This window comes from Halichoerus grypus, chromosome 1, assembly GCF_964656455.1.
Source record: "Halichoerus grypus chromosome 1, mHalGry1.hap1.1, whole genome shotgun sequence".
NCBI lineage: Eukaryota > Metazoa > Chordata > Mammalia > Carnivora > Phocidae > Halichoerus > Halichoerus grypus.
In genome coordinates, this window is record NC_135712.1 from 26,563,867 (window position 1) to 26,580,143 (window position 16,277).

Sequence of the window (16,277 nt, forward strand, 5' to 3'; positions counted from 1 at the left end):
GCTAAGAATCATGTGTAATTAGTCGAGTGTACAAACAATACTTGCCCTTGCTTATATAGCAGTTACTTACATGAAAATAGAGACTTGTAAATTTGAAAAATAATGTTTTTCTTTAAGAAGAAAATTATTTTTTTTGGAATTAACTTATGAGACTTCTTTGTCTATAAATAGTACAGAAGTAATTTCACCCAACTTCAGACTGAATTACAATAAATTCTATATAAATCAGTTTTGAACTAATGAACCGTAGAACAAGTGCATTTTCAAAGAAGAGCAACTTATGTATTGCTTATCTAATATTTTCTTTTGAGAGCATTTTATTTCTTCATGCTTCTACTTCTGTGATTTCTAGATTGACCTTATTTTATATAATCTGAAATCCACGTATGAGAATTTCCCATTGACACCTAAGGTAAATTGGAGATAATTTATTTTAGAAGAAATTCTTCACTTTATGAAAATATTCACAACAGAATTACTTTGAATAATAAGATACTCTTGATGTCATTTAAACACACACATTTTAACTCCTACATTTTTAAGATTAGAAGCTATTTCCAAGATCATCTAAAATAGTCCTTTTCAAACTTTAACGCATATACACATTATCTGGGGATATTGTTAAAATGCAGAAGTGTTTCAGTACGCTGGGATGGGGCCTGAGATCCTGCATTTCTAACAAGCCCCCAGGGCCAATCCAAGGACCACACTTGGAGTTTTAAGGATCTAAAACATCTTTCTAAATGCAGTGATTCTTGGGATGATCTGCTTGCTTTATGAGGTTCTTTATTGCATCAAGATACACGCTGTGTGACTACGCTAGCCGATTCTTTTCTACATTAATATTTCCTGAAAGGCTCAGCAGAAGGAAACCAACTCTATTAATAACTGGATTTAAACTGAATTAGTGTTCACAGACTCAGCCTACTTCTGTCTTTTAAAACAAATTTGTCCTGATTTGTGAACTTGGTTGAGACATTTTAAATCTCTGGGTTTGAGTTTTCTCATCTGTGAAAGGAAGGTGTGGGATAAGAGGCTGAGCCTCAAGCAGGTATGCAAAGATATTTACTGTAGGAATAGAAGAATGAGTTCCAGCTTGATGTTTTGTGATTTTATAAATCAAGGGTGGGGTGTTTTCCTTGAAAAAAATGAAATTTAGGTCTGGATATTATTAATAAAAAGTAATTAATTGTATTTGGGTTTAAAAACCACTAGGTTGAGCTTGCAGACAGCAGATGAAGAGAAACAATTTGGGTGGTAAAGCATTAAAACTATTTTCAAGTGACAGCGCTGTCTCAGCAACTCAGTCCCCAAAGTTCTGAGGAGTGACCACACATATACTGGCTTTGTCTAAACTGACTTACCTCACGAACAATATATATTCTCTTTGTGTGACCTACTTGAGGGACAAAGTTGCTAAAAGCTGAAAGATGGTCTCCAAGCCCTTTATTTCAATTAATCTTCCCTGATTAATTTACAAAGCACAAAGGAAGTATCTTAACCCATTAGATACCAGATTTCTCTACTCCTCATGTTTTTATTTCTTATATTTGGCTTAAACAAGAGCATTAAGTACTTTTATGCTTTATGTAAGGTTTATCATATGCACTGTAGTGACTAAACAAAAAAGTGGTGAACATATAAAAAAATGGCACAAGCTATTTGAAATGATAGTATCCAGGATGTATGTTCATGCTTACCATAACTAAAAATAAATTATTCTTCATTTCCATACCAACTCTATACTGTATCTGTGTATCTCTATACCTTCAACTTAGGTTTATAAGAAATTTCTGAGTTATTAAACTCGAGAGCTTCTGAGGACAAATTCTCTGGCTTTTTCTGTGTGGATGCATTCACAGGGTGAACAGTGAGGGAGGGAAAAGCATTTGGGAAGGCAAAGTAATCAGCAATGGAAATTAACACCATGCAGCTCGCTCCAGTCTCCTGTCTCTAACTGGCCAGAGCTGAGCCATGGACTATGGATACTCCATCTTTAGTCGGCTTAGCCAGACAATTAGAGAAGAGCATATGAAGAGCTTTTCTTGTGTTTTAACAAAAAAGAATTGGGATTTAGGAGAAATAATTTTTATTTTTTATTTTATTTATTTATTTTTACTTTTAATTCCAGTATAGTTAACATACAATGTTGTATTTTTTTTTTATTTTTTTTTTAAAGATTTTATTTATTTATTTGAGAGAGAGAATGAGATAGAGAGAGAGAGCATGAGAGGGGGGAGGGTCAGAGAGAGAAGCAGACTCCCTGCTGAGCAGGGAGCCCGACGCGGGACTCGATCCCAGGACTCCAGGATCATGACCTGAGCCGAAGGCAGTCGCTTAACCAACTGAGCCACCCAGGCGCCCACATACAATGTTGTATTAGTTTCAGGTGTACAATATAGCAATTCAACAATTCTATACAAGAGAAATCATTTTTTTTAAAGAGTTTATTTATTTATTTGACAGAGAGAGACACAGCGAGAGAGGGAACACAAGCAGGGGGAGTGGGAGAGGGAGAAGCAGGCTTCCCGTGGAGCAGGGAGCCCGACACGGGGCTTGATCCCAGGACCCTGGGACCACGACCCGAGCCAAAGGCAGAAGTCCAACGACTGAGCCACCCAGGCGCCTCCAAGAGAAATAATTTTTAAAGGAAAAGTTTGCTCAGGGTGGAAATTCAGGTAGTAGGAAGCCATTTGACCACACTAGTTGTTAAAAAAAAAAAAGTACTGAAATACTTCCCTTCTCTCCATTATTGAATGGCCATCTTTCGAGTCCTGCTTTTCTTTGTCCGTGACTGCCTTGGCTTCTTTCCCAGGTCCTCGTTATTTAACTAATATTTTTAAATATACCTTTGAATTTTCTCAATTTAAATAACATCTGTCTTTATATTTTAGAAAAAAAACCCCAGTGTCTGAGAACAGAAACGATGGTTGAGCACTTTCAAAGAAGAAAATATAATGCATATATAAAAGCAAATGTAAGTTAGCTGGCTATGTCCATGATGGTAATGTGTTTTTTGTTTGTTTTTAAGGTTTTATTTATTTGTGAGAGAGGGAGAGAAAAAGCATGAGCCAGGGCGAGGGGCAGAGGGGGAGGGAGAAGCAAACTCCCTGCTGAGCAGGGAGCCTGATCCAGGGCTCCATCCAGGGCTTGATCCCAGGACACTGGGATCATGACCTGAGCCAAAGGCAAACACTTAACTGAGCCACCCAGGCACCCCAATGGCAAGGTTTCTTTTTGACTGCCACCATCAATGAAAGTAAACCAGTAGAAAACAGTGGCCACAGAAATTTCCTTGTGTGTCTCAAATGAAAAGCTCTTTGAAATGCAAAGGGAAAAGACTTGGAGAAACTACTCCCCCACCTTCCGGATCTTTGATGCCCTCTTGAGAGAGGTGATCTGGGGACTGAAGTAATAGTAGCCTGGTATGGCTTTAAAAAATTCACAGAATAATCTCAATCAAACCTGTCCGCTTATAATGTCAGTTTCAGGGTAAGTTAAATTAGAGGTTGCCTACATGATGTCATTGAAGGGGTGCTTCTCCCTATATCTCCTCAAATGTCATGATCTTTCGAAACTTATATTCCCTTTGATTCTTATTTTCTTTTCTGGTTGGTTGGAATGTTCAGTGAAAATGCTCCTCAGAACATTAGCAGCTATGACCCACAACTCTGGCTCTCACCCATTTCTCCAACTGTTCCGGGGCATTAAGTGGCTAAAGCTGAAGAACAGGGCAGAGAAGGAGCCTTCCTGCTCTGAGACCACTGACATCTGTTTGGAAATGATGGCTAGGAGAGGGTGTGTAATTCTGATGGCAAAAGGAGGCATCACCTCTGGAAATAACTGCAAATCCTTGCTTAGTACAAGGAGAAACTCAACTCAGACAAGGTCAGAGACATCATTCTTAGGGGTATGTTCCTTCTCAAATTTGAAGAGAGAATTAAAATATAATTATTAGTTTGAAAATTAATTAATGCTGGTAGTTCTTATTAGGAGTAACATGCTCTGTATTCCCAAGATTAACAATACTGAGTGATTTTGGAAATGATTTATTTCCAAAATCTCTGTGGCATTTGACAGAGTTGATCACACTCTTCATAATGAGAACTTTTTCTCTTCTGATTTTTTTGATATTATCCTGGCTCTCTGGCTATCTCTGAATACTAATGTTGTGTTTACTGTTTTGCTGTCTGCCCTTGCTGGGTCTTTTTCTTCTTCTTACAGTACCAAATTTCTTTCCTCACACCATCCCCCATACACAATTTGTTTTTATCCAATTCTCACCATTCAAGATTGTAGCAGCTTTTTATTGCTTCATGTAAATCACTCCCAGTCCTACCGCCCTGCTCCCTGACTTTGCTACAAAACTCTAGCTACACATTTCCAGCTGCCTGCTAGACATCATTATTTGCATGTTCTACAGTTTCTGTAAACTAAAAATTTCTCAGACCAGATTTATCACCTTTCTCCACAAAACAACTCATTGTTACTAAATTTCCAATTTCTGCCAATTATACTACTTTTCCCGCATTGACTCAGCCGGAAAAATATGAAGTTTCATTGGAGTCCTTCATCTCTGTCTAGTCAGACATCTCCTTCTTCCTTCTCATTTTTTAATTTGTCTGAATTGTAGCAGAATGTGCCACTCTGAAATATGGCTCTTTGATGTAAGAATTATTTTGAATTGATTATTTTTGAGAAGAAGCAGACACAGGAGAAGTTCTACAGATTAGAATTTATCCGTTTGTAAGGGAAATTAACATTTTTAAGAGAAATCCCCATTTGTAAGGGTAGCTCCCTCTCAGTACCAGGAAGAGGAGGATGACTAAATCACAAGAAACTCTTCATCAATGGAGAAGGCACTGGCTTAAATCTGCAGCACAACCTAACCCTTGTCACCTTTGTTACTGTGCTTCTCCTGGTACCTTCACATTGAGGGGGCTTCTGTCCACTCAATCCCCAACATCTTTTTTGTCTTTAGCTGAAGATGGTATTTAAGGTGGTGGCTTGGGCCATTTTGAGGTTGGTTTTTGTTTTTTGTTTTTTGTTTTTTTTAGAGAGTGAGAGAGGGTACATATGCTAGTGGAGTGGGGGGAGGGGCAGAGGGAGAGGGAGAGTGAGAATCTTAAGCTCAGCGTGGACCCCGACACAGGGCTTGATCTCACAACCCTGAGATCATGACTTGAGCCGAAATCAAGAGTCTGAAGCAACCGAATGAGTCCTCCAGGCACCCTAGAACATTTTGATGCTATCTCCCTTGTATACAGGAGGCATCCATGTTATTAAACTTCCATTTGTTTTTTTTTTTCCTTGTTATTCTTTATTACAAAAAGTCTCAGCCAAGAACAATGATGAGTAGAATGAAATATATTTTTTCTCCTCTACACTGCCTATCATTGCTTTAGTTTACAGCTTCATATTCCTTCCCCACTTGAGTTCAGATGTTATTTTAAGGTCCACTTGTACACTTAATTTACCCACATCAGGAGATTTAGAACCTATTGTTAAAAAGTAAAACTGCCAGTGATTTTACTAGCAAGAGGTGGGTTTATTCAGGAATAAGAAAATTGCAATCTGAGACAAATAAACTACAGAAAAATGTAGGCAGGTCCAGGAACAAAGGAGAGGTACACTTTTTTTAAAGAGAAAATGGGTAAGTTGGGAAGGCTTTTATGATCTAAAAGTGCTTTGGAGTAAACTGGGAGTCCATAGTATGGTGGCTTTTCATTGGCTGAGCTGTTTGGGCATGGGGGGAAGAGGAAGAAAGTGTCTCTTCCCTTGCCCGGAGTAGAAGAGTAGTATCCATGCAAGGTCAAGTCTGCATAAGGTCCAGTCTGTCTCTTCCTATTGGGTCTGCGAATGACTACAAGTGGTAAGTTGCGAGAGCTCCTCCTGCTGAAATGTCCTGCTCCATTTTAGGGGGGTTTCCCAATTAAGAATTTTCACACTACACCGTAAGAGTTTTGACTTCTTGTTTTTTAAGCTTGGGGCACAATAGGATAGTGTCTTAAGCCTAGTAGATACTCACCAAGATATTTATTTAATTAATTATTTTATTATTATGAACTCTGTATTATAGAATTAATAAAAAAAAAAAATAAAACATGACAATAACACCCAAACTTGGTCCTGAGAACAAAGCATCAAAAAACAAATATTAGTTTATGGGTTTGATATGGGAATGAGCCTTGGCTGGTCAATGTAAGTTCAAATTTACATTGGAATTTCTTTAAATTACTTGCCTACAGTGTGACAAATCCTGTCTCACAAGATTGACTTTAATAATTTAAATGTTTCTTTGGATTTTAGACTTGAAAGCTAAGTGTATGTGGGTGGAAAAGGATGATTCTGACTTGAATTGATAGGATTAAGAAACAACCCAGCTGAGTAAGCTTTTGTGGCTCCAATCCACTTAAAATGCAAAGGGTAGATAGTTGTATAACTAAAGCTAGAGACAGAGAATAATTTTAAATATAGGAGAGGGATTTAGACTACTAAATAGCACCTTGCTTTTATGCAGTCAGAAATAATTTCACTTTTCTTCTAAACAAGAATTGGAAATGGCATTAGCTTTAAAACAGCCAATAAAACTAGTACAGTGATCAAGTATCTTTACTCTCCATCTAAATAAAAATCATATGACAAAACTGGGATGGAAAAAAAAATGGATGGAAAGGCTGTGGGTATTCAAACTGCCAAGACATGGGCTTCTTAATATTCTGGTCAGCTTTTGCATCTGGCAGTAGCTTACTGTCAGCCCTTCCCCAGGATTGATCATCTAAAGTCAGAGTGGGTTCCAACACCTTCAGGTCCAGCGTTATCCAGTTTTGGAGTCAATTCTAGACTAGGCTGGCTGAACCTCTATGACTCATAATCATCCATAGGTGGGAATTACTTAAGCCCAGCTGTCTTGTGTCACTTTCCTAGTCATTATCTGTCTCTAGTCTTCACTTTTCTTCCTCTCCAGCTTAGATTCCATGTATTAATAATTGTTTAAAATATTTTTTCTGCCTCTGGGCTAAATGGAGATGGAGAGTAGAATCAAGTTTGGTGAGAGAAGAATAGAATGTTATATCACTTTTCACAAATAACCTACCTATACCAATTTTAATACTTCTCTAAAGAGAGCAGAATTACCTTGTTCTTCCTTTTGTCATCCCATCTTTCTGACAATGCACCAACTCTGCATCAGCCCAAATATCAGCTTTCTCTATGTGAACGCATAAGTGAGCGCTACTAAAGAATATCATGGCTTCAGCAGATTGCTCCCCACATAAACTCATCAGTTCCTTACTTGGACTCTAAGACTGCCCAGCAAGCCTGCTATATTTCACTGGCCAACTCTCTTTCACGCAGGACAGAAATGATTTCAAAACTTTTCTACTCTCCTTAAACTTCTGGATGCAACTTTGTTACATTTTTTCATAGAATATATAGAAACCAGTAGATGAATTTCCTCACCTTTTTATCATTGAATTTATGTACTTACCCATACACTGACACATCTGTATTCATTCTCTCTTCATGGTCTCCCCTAAGAGGATAAATTGTCCCTTCCTAGCTGAGGTTCAGACCTCCACCTCTTGGTTTCTAATCATATTCCTACTAGCCTTTTGTATTAGTCAGAGTTCTCCAGAGAAACAGAATATATACATAAAAGGGGATTTATTATAAGGAATTGGCTTACCCTGCCGTCTCTACTTGACCCTTCCCATCTACATTTAAATGGGCTTAAGTGTCTCTGATCTTAAAATAGCAATGACAAAAACTATATAATATTTAAATTTTCTTTCTTTTTTTTTTAAGATTTTATTTAATTGACAGAGAGAGAGTGCTCAGGGAAAGGGACACAGGGGGGTGGGGGAAGGGACTTCTCCTACTGAGCAAGGAGCCCAATATGGGGCTCTATCCCAGGACCCTGGGATCAGGACCTGAGCTGAAGACAATGCTTGACCCACTGAGCCACCCAGGTGTCCCTCTTTTTTTTTTTTTTTAATGTGGGGTTTGAACTCATGACTCCAAGATCAAATGTCACATGCTCTACCAACTGAGCCGGCTAGGCACCCCTACATTATTTTTCTTATTAAATGTCTTTTTCTTATCTTTTTTTTTTTTTTTACCTTTTGTGTTCTTGGACATGAACTCAAATTTTCTTTTAGATCATCTGATATTCATCCCATACCCATTTTATTCCTAGTACCTCAAACAGCAGAACTAGTAGAAACTTAATGAATGAGTTAATTAAACTGGGAATTTACTCTATGTCCGTATTTGGAAACGTAGTGCATGGAAAAATGCTCATAGGTTGTATTACTAGAATTAAATATTCATTGACTAAGTGCCTATTACATGCCAGGCATTGTTATTGGAGCTGGAGATAACACTGGTGAATAGAACAGGCAAGCTCTCTTTTCTTATAAACTTAAATTCTCTGGAGTAAGTAGAGGGAGGGGAAAATAAATAAATAAATAAATAAATACTAAATATGTACCAACATGCATGCATATATTGAAAAATAGATGTATGAAAAAATAATTGAATAAGTAAGTAAGAAAGCATCGTGCTGTGCAGAGAATTAAAATAACAGTGATGTGCTGGAGATTGGTTAGGCAGACACTTTAGCCTGGGTTGTTAGGTATGTCAATTTGAAGGTGACATTTAAGTTGAAATTTAAATGGATAAGCAGAGAAAGAGTATTTGAGGCATATGTAACAACTTTGGCAAACAACTTGCGTCTTTGGAACAGAAAGAAAACCAGAGTGGTTGAAGTGTGGTATGCAAGAAAGTGGTACAATTGAGATCAGAAATATAGGCAAATGCCTAGCGCTTTGTAAGCTGTGGAAGGAATTTAGCTTTTTTCCCAAGTAGGATGAAAACCCACTGGGGGATTTTAAGGAGGGTAGTGGGGCAATCTGATGTGTGTTTTAGGATGATTGCTCCAGTTGCTTCATGAAGAATGGGTTGTAGCGGTGCCAGAGTGGAAGTAGGGGACTCAGTAAGAAGGTTGCTGGAATAGTTGGGGCAAGACATGATGGCAGCTTTGATCAGTGCTAATAGGAGCGAGACTGCTGGGTCAATGTGTATGTGGTTTTTTCCATTTTGCAAGTTCCCCAAAAAGATTTTTACTAATTTACACTCCTCACATGGTGTGTGAGAGTGTATTATAATAATGTAAAGCTCGACGTTGTTTAGAGATCCACAATTCAGTTTCACATAAGATGAAAACCAGACCCACTCATCTGACATGCATTTGTTCAAAATGACATGTTTCTTTCCTAGGAAGGAACCCTAGGCATCTGCCAGGTTATGGTAAACTATTAGAGACCACAGTGTTTCTCAGCATTTCTCTTCTCTACTCTGTATGTTCTTTTGTCTGACACTTCTCTGCAGTACCTCTCCATGTATGTATGCGTGTTATGTATTCTATTTCTTCTTTTAGATGATGGACTCTGAGGGCAGGTAGAACCTGTCAACCTATGTTGCAGTGCTCAGCAAGACTGGTGCTTATGACTTACCCACAATCACATGATCAAATCACTGAAAAAAAGAAATCAATCATTCATTACGTTTATTTTTATACTACAATTTGTGGTCACTGAGAGTAGTGAATCCCAACAGTTTTACTGTGATTATTCACAGATACTATTAGGGAGAGAATCCAAAGAATACCTTCCATCTATATATATAGTGGAAAAGATTTGGAATTCAGATTCAGAGACCTTGGATTCAAGTTTTGGCTTTTTCCTTTCTCATAGTGTGACCCTGGGCCTTTGTTGCTTCGACTGTAGATCAGACTAATAATAGGTACTTGTCTTACCTACGTCACAAGACTTCGTGAGATTCTGTATGTTATATGTGAAAAGAACTTGTGAACTCTAAAGTACACTTAAGTGCTACTATTTAATAAAAGCTATAGTTGATTGAGCTCTTAACTGTGCTTCAGATAACTGTTAAAGTTGCACATGGATGGACTTATTCCTCATGACACTCTTGTGAGGCCAGGGCTATTACTTCAGATGAAAAAATGGAGGAGAGATTAAATAACTTGTTGAAGGTCACACACCCACTAAATGACAGAGCCAGGATAATTTGACTATATAGTCCCTGCTTTTAATCACTATGCTCTGTGAGTACTCTGTAAAGTTGACATTATTAAAATATTCAAAGTACATGTATTGATACAAAATGTATGCCAGGCATTGTGTTAAACACAGAGGGTACAGTAAGGAAAAGGCAGGGTCAGTCATAGATTTTTAAATATCTGTCCAAGTGAAGAATTGTTTTTCTTTAAAATAAAAAACACCCCTCCTCTTGGAACAATAATAATGGTCCTTTACCTAGTTAGTATGTATAAATTAATAGATAAGAAGTCAACATAGACTAGCACACACTTTTTAACATAATCCTCCCACTAGTAAATATACTTTATTAACTAGACCATATTGTTTTTTCAGAAAATATCTTTGTCTTAACATTCCAGAGAGGCTAATTTTATTTCAAATAGATAAACAATTGTTTTAGTTTTCTTTCTTAGTATTTGTGGATTTTCAAATACATTCAAGACTTCAGTCATATTTGAAGACCTCAGCTAATGCGATACCACTTTCATTTTCAATTTAGTGGTCAGAATGACTTTTATTAAAGAATGCTAAAATAAACAGGTGCAGGTGGGTTTACTAAATATGTATTTTTATAACTATAGTGCTATGGAAACTGGATTTTTACAGCTTGATAGAAGATCTCATTTTAACTGCTTAATGGAGGTATGATTTTTTAGAATATTTAAAAGAGTTTTCTTCAGTTTATGTCATACAAATTCAATCTTTTCTTGCACAGATTTTTCTGTGCTACAACAGATGATTATGCAAGGCCATTTATGTAAGTGAATTGCTCAGTGATATTATCAGCCAAAATTGTAGGTTGAGGTCAAGTGATGTCAAGTCATTATTTAAAGAAACAAAGGCAAAGGGAAAAAGACAGATTGTAGAGGAGAAATTTAATACATTTTGGCAACATAAGTAGGAAGGTCAGTAAAGGATACAAAGCTAGAGTGATGTCATTATAATTGGCTATAGTTCAGAAGTGGCAGGGTGGCAGTTAGCCAAAAAGGCACTTTGATGTTGTTTGTTTATATATTGCTATTTAGCTATCCATATCCAGAAGTGGAAATTACGTATATAATTTTATGGTGGATGATGAATATCGTGGTTACTGCCTTATTTTAAACTTTGTTTCTAAAATGCAATGACTATATCTTATTTAGAGTTTTCATTTCTAAGATGCATTTCCTCCATACATGCAGATCTGTAGGATCCTCTATAATCTAGACAGGTCAAACTGCTGCAGAGATATTTGTTGAAGTGATATGGATACAGATTTTGAGTTCAGACAAAGCATTTTGGGAAGACTTCCATGATGTTTTAAAATTATGAAATAATCAGATCTCTGCAGTATTCTATCCTAGTTTCATGGGTGGTATTTATGCCATGCCTATAAAGAGGGAGGAAGAAGTCAGCTGGAAGGATATTTTCCTTTTTCAGTTTTGCATTAGATTATGCTTTTCCCCCTGAACACCATGGCTACCTAACTAACTCTTACTCTATTGGCTAAATTATATGTATTTAGCAACTGATGGCTTCCTATTGGTAAGATATTTTAGATGCAATTTTTGTTGCCTAAGCAAACCTGTCAAACAGAAACATAATGCAAGCCACAAATATGAGTCACGTTATCTTAAATTTTCAAGTAGCCACCTTAAAAAAGTTTAAAATTAATGAAATATATCCAAAGTATTGTCATTTTTTTTCAACATGGGGCTCAAACGCACAATCCTGAGATCATGCTCTACTGACTGAGCCAGATAGGTACCCCAAAGTATTATTATTTAAATATGTAATCAAAAACAGCCCCAATGCTGCAGCTGGTCTTGAGACTACAACTGGTACTTATTGTTCTACTCTTCTTCTACCCATTCTAGATTCTCTTCACCCTTGGTGAAACACTTTTTGCTAGTCTAGATTGTTTATCTAATGGGTGATCCTGACTACATCCTTCTTAGGACATGCAGCAACCTAAATCCCTACTGTGAAATCTGGACAGAGGCATCCACTTGGTCTTTCCCACTGACTCTTACGTCCAAAGTCCAAGCCACCAACCTGGGGTAGGGGTAGAGGTGTTTGCTAAATACCAAGTATGTCTATTCCAATATAAAATGAGGGATAGAGGAAATGATTATTGGGTTGCTTGAGGGTCCCGTTGTACCCATTGTAAACTGCACCTAGTGAATTTATTTATTACCATGTGCACTCACTCTAACATGGAGTCTTGGATGAATTTGCATTCCTGAATAATAAATATTACCTTGACATTTCCAGGAATTCTCTTTCTCCAATGTATAATTACCTGAGAAAATGGGCATAGGTTTCTGTGAAGAACTGGTTGAATTATTACCATATACTGTTGCCATTGTATTGCATGGTGATTTCTCATAGATTCTTGACCTCCTCTTCAGTTACTGGAGGCCCAAAGGGCATTTGGGGTAGATCTTGAGAGGGATATGTATGGTCTTGAAAGGCAGAAGTCTCTGAATTGTCTTCAAGTAAGGGGGTGAGGGGAATGCTTCTTTTTAGCAAGGAGAAATGGATCACTTCTGATGGGCTCCAAAGAGTCAAGAGAATCTAAGTATTCAAGATTTTTGAGTGCAAAGACCTAGATATTCCCATTCCGGGTTTACTAATCCAGGTCATGATCTTGGCATTGTTGAATTGCCTATTTTAGAATTTAACCTTCTCTGGAGTTCTGCTAACTTTATAATTCAGTTCTGGGAAAAAACCCTCAGCTTTCTTTCCCTTTGAGCTACAGTAGAGCAGAGATTCTTTATGTGCTGCCAAGGAATCCCTCTGGCTTTCACACTTTACCTTAAATTGGTGATTAATTATCCCGAGTTTTCATTGTTTTTCTCAGGTGAATTGATAGCCCTCAGCAACAGCCACTCCTTCCACAGTCCCTATAATTACTACTTCCCCCAAATCTCTCAAATGCTTGAGATGTTGCCTGCAGCCAGCGCTTTCTCTTCCATTCGGTTCACCCCAGGTGAAAGTCTTTTTTTTTTTTTTAAAGATTTTTTATTTATTTATTTGAGAGAGACAGAATGCGAGAGAGCAAGCACATGAGAGGGGGGAGGGTCAGAGGGAGAAGCAGACTCCCTGCCGAGCAGGGAGCCCGATGCGGGACTTGATCCAGGGACTCCAGGATCATGACCTGAGCTGAAGGCAGTCGCTTAACCAACTGAGCCACCCAGGCGCCCCCCAGGTGAAAGTCTTAACAATTGCATTGCTACAGTATGCCTGGAGCTGTTAGCACACCACCTACCCACCAGTGATGGAGTGTTCACTGCTAGCCATCAGCAGGTGATCCAGCATCTAAGTCCCATTTTCTTTCTTTTCTTTCTTTTCTTTTTTTTTCTTTTCTTTTCTTTTCTTCTCTTTCCTTTCTTTTTCTTTTTTCTTTTTCTCTTTCTTTTTTTCTTTCTTCCTTCCTTCCTCTTTTTCCTCCTTCCTTCCTTCCTTTTTCTTTCTTTCTTTCTTTTTTTTCTTTCTTTTTCTTTCTTTCTCCTTCCTTCCTTCCTTCCTTCCTTCCTTCCTTCCTTCCTTCCTTCCTTCCTTCCTTAGAGAGAGAGACAGGGGGAGTGGGATCACAAGCAGGAGGAGTGGGAGAGGGAGAATCAGGCTTCCCGCTGAGCAGGGAGCCTGACACACGGCTCGATCCCAGGACCCCGGGATCATGACCTGAGCCGAAGGCAGATGCTTAACGACTGAGCCACCCAGGCACCCCAAAGTCCCATTTTAGAATCTCCTTCTAGGGCCCCTCCTGACTTCTGCTTTAGGTCAATATTCCCGGAAACAGACTTTGAGATGTAGATTTGCATGTGAGAATTTCACTGGTGAATGCTGTCAAATCCAATACTGCTGAAGTGGATTTGAAGGCATTGAAAGAGGTAGGATTAGGCAGGAGAGATTGACAAGGCCTTGTAGTTGCAGTACAGCAACTCTGGAGTTTATATGGCTCTTAGGATTGTCCCTAATTAAGGCACGAGGGACTGGCCCTTTTATTCCCCCCCCCGCCCCCATCCCAGTTAACTAGTCATTGGGTGTCCACTGCACTGCCCCTGGGGAGAGGCGCAACCTTGGGTTATGTGGCTCTGATTCCAGGAGAGGATCTCAGCTATGGGCTGTTAGTACCCTATCGTCCTGGAAGCTGGGGTGTGAGTGGCTTTGTCAAGAAGGCTGCTTGTGGGTGGCACACCCCACATCTACTCCATTAGATCCTAGGCACAGGGTGATCAGCTTCTATGTAAAACACCAATACATAAAACTTTAGAGTGCCAGAAAGACACTCAGCCCTTGTTCTCAAGGTAGGGGGCAGGAAACTCCTATTGGAGGCAACATCTGTAAAGTTAAGATCCAGGCTTTGCATCTTGCACCCCTTTCCTCAACCTGGATGTTAAGAGTGAAATTCCCTAATAATTACTAAAATTCTCTTCTAATCACAGGGGAAGTTATGTTTCTGCAAATTTGCACTTTCATGACCTGAAGGCCCTTTCTTCTCATTACCATACTTGAAGGCTGGCAGAGTTCATGCTGAGCATGTGGGCAGTCACTGACATATTTCTGTAAATAAATGGTGAAAATATCTCAGTGGAGACTAAGTATTCAAACATATGTGCAAAATTTACAGTGGGGTCATCACCCTGAAAATAGAAATCTTAGACAAGACATCCCATTCATTAACAGTTGTACATAAAGGACTTAATCAAACATGTAGTGAATTTACAGAAATAGATAACCTTGCATGCCCATTAGACTACCCCTGCAAACACACTACCTCGGTATACAAATGATTAACTCCTTAAGTTCAAAGAAAAATTAGATCATGGGCTAGGTCATATATGAGACCAAATGATTCCATTTATTGTATGATTAATATTGCTGTCTCATTTTGTGATATGCTTAGCTGTAATCGTCTGTTATAGACTTTAGTCATTTATATAACTTAAGCACAATTTCTTTTGGGCATGAAGCCATATTAACCATAAAGTTTTGAAATTTCTGATGAAGTTTTACTGACAGTAAGAAATTTCAGTATTACAAACAAGTAATTATTTGATATAAAATCTCAGTACCAAAGTGTTTCATTTTTTTTTCCACATCAGTTTCTTCTCTCCTTTCTTGCTGTCTCATTTATTGAGAGCAAATAGATATTGGAGAGCATGGACTTGTGTACAATCAACTATAACACAAACAGGCACTGTCCTATTTGTAACTTTTTCATAAAAGTGAAGAAATGAACACTGAAGAGCCATGCATTTAAACCCAGATAGAGGGGTGCCTGGGTGGGTCAGTTGGTTAAGTGTCTGACTCCTGATTTCCACTCAGGTTATGATTTCAGGGTCATGATCTCAGGGTCGTGAGATTGAACCCTGCATCGGGTTCTGCACTGAGTGTGGAGCCTGCTTGGGATTCTCTCTCTCTCCCTCTGCCCCTCCCCCTGCTCGCATGCTCTTTGTCTCTCTCTCAAAAAACAAAAAACAAAAAACTCAGAGATAGTTCTGTTCATAAAATGCTAATGTTAACATACTATATAGCTGTCCCATATTTTTTAATAGCTGAATAAATACATTTGATGTTATTCAGAATATGCATAACATAGAATAACCTCTATATTAAGTTCCTAGGATGTTAGACACACTTATCTCCTTAGCCAGTATTAGGCAAGGTCCAAGTCATTCACAGCACAACAGACTTGTTGATTTAGGACTTTTCCCCTCCCTCCCTCCCTCCCTCCCTCTTTCCTTCCCTCCTTCCCCTTTAGGGAAAATACTCTAATGGCCTCTTTTCTGTCTTTATCCTCTCTGTATTCCTCTGAAGAACTTTGGAGTGTTGATTGTTCTCTTTAGAATGAGTTCCTTTTCTCTTAGTTTTCCTGGTCTCAGGATTACTTTCCAATCTGTTTGTTCCTTCTGTGTTTCTTCTAGTAATTTCTCCTCCTGTATTTAAATATGGATCTTACCCATGGTTCTGCCTTTTCCTTCTAGGTTATTCTCCACTTTCTGTCTTTTCTGCTTCATCTATGTCCATTACTCCAGCATGACCTATATGCCAATGACTTCCAAATCTCTCTTTAGACATAGAGGGCCAACTTCACAAAGATGTCCTACACGCTTATATTCGACCTCAAATTGAATCACTGTGCACATGGTGAAGTTCAACTTGAACAGT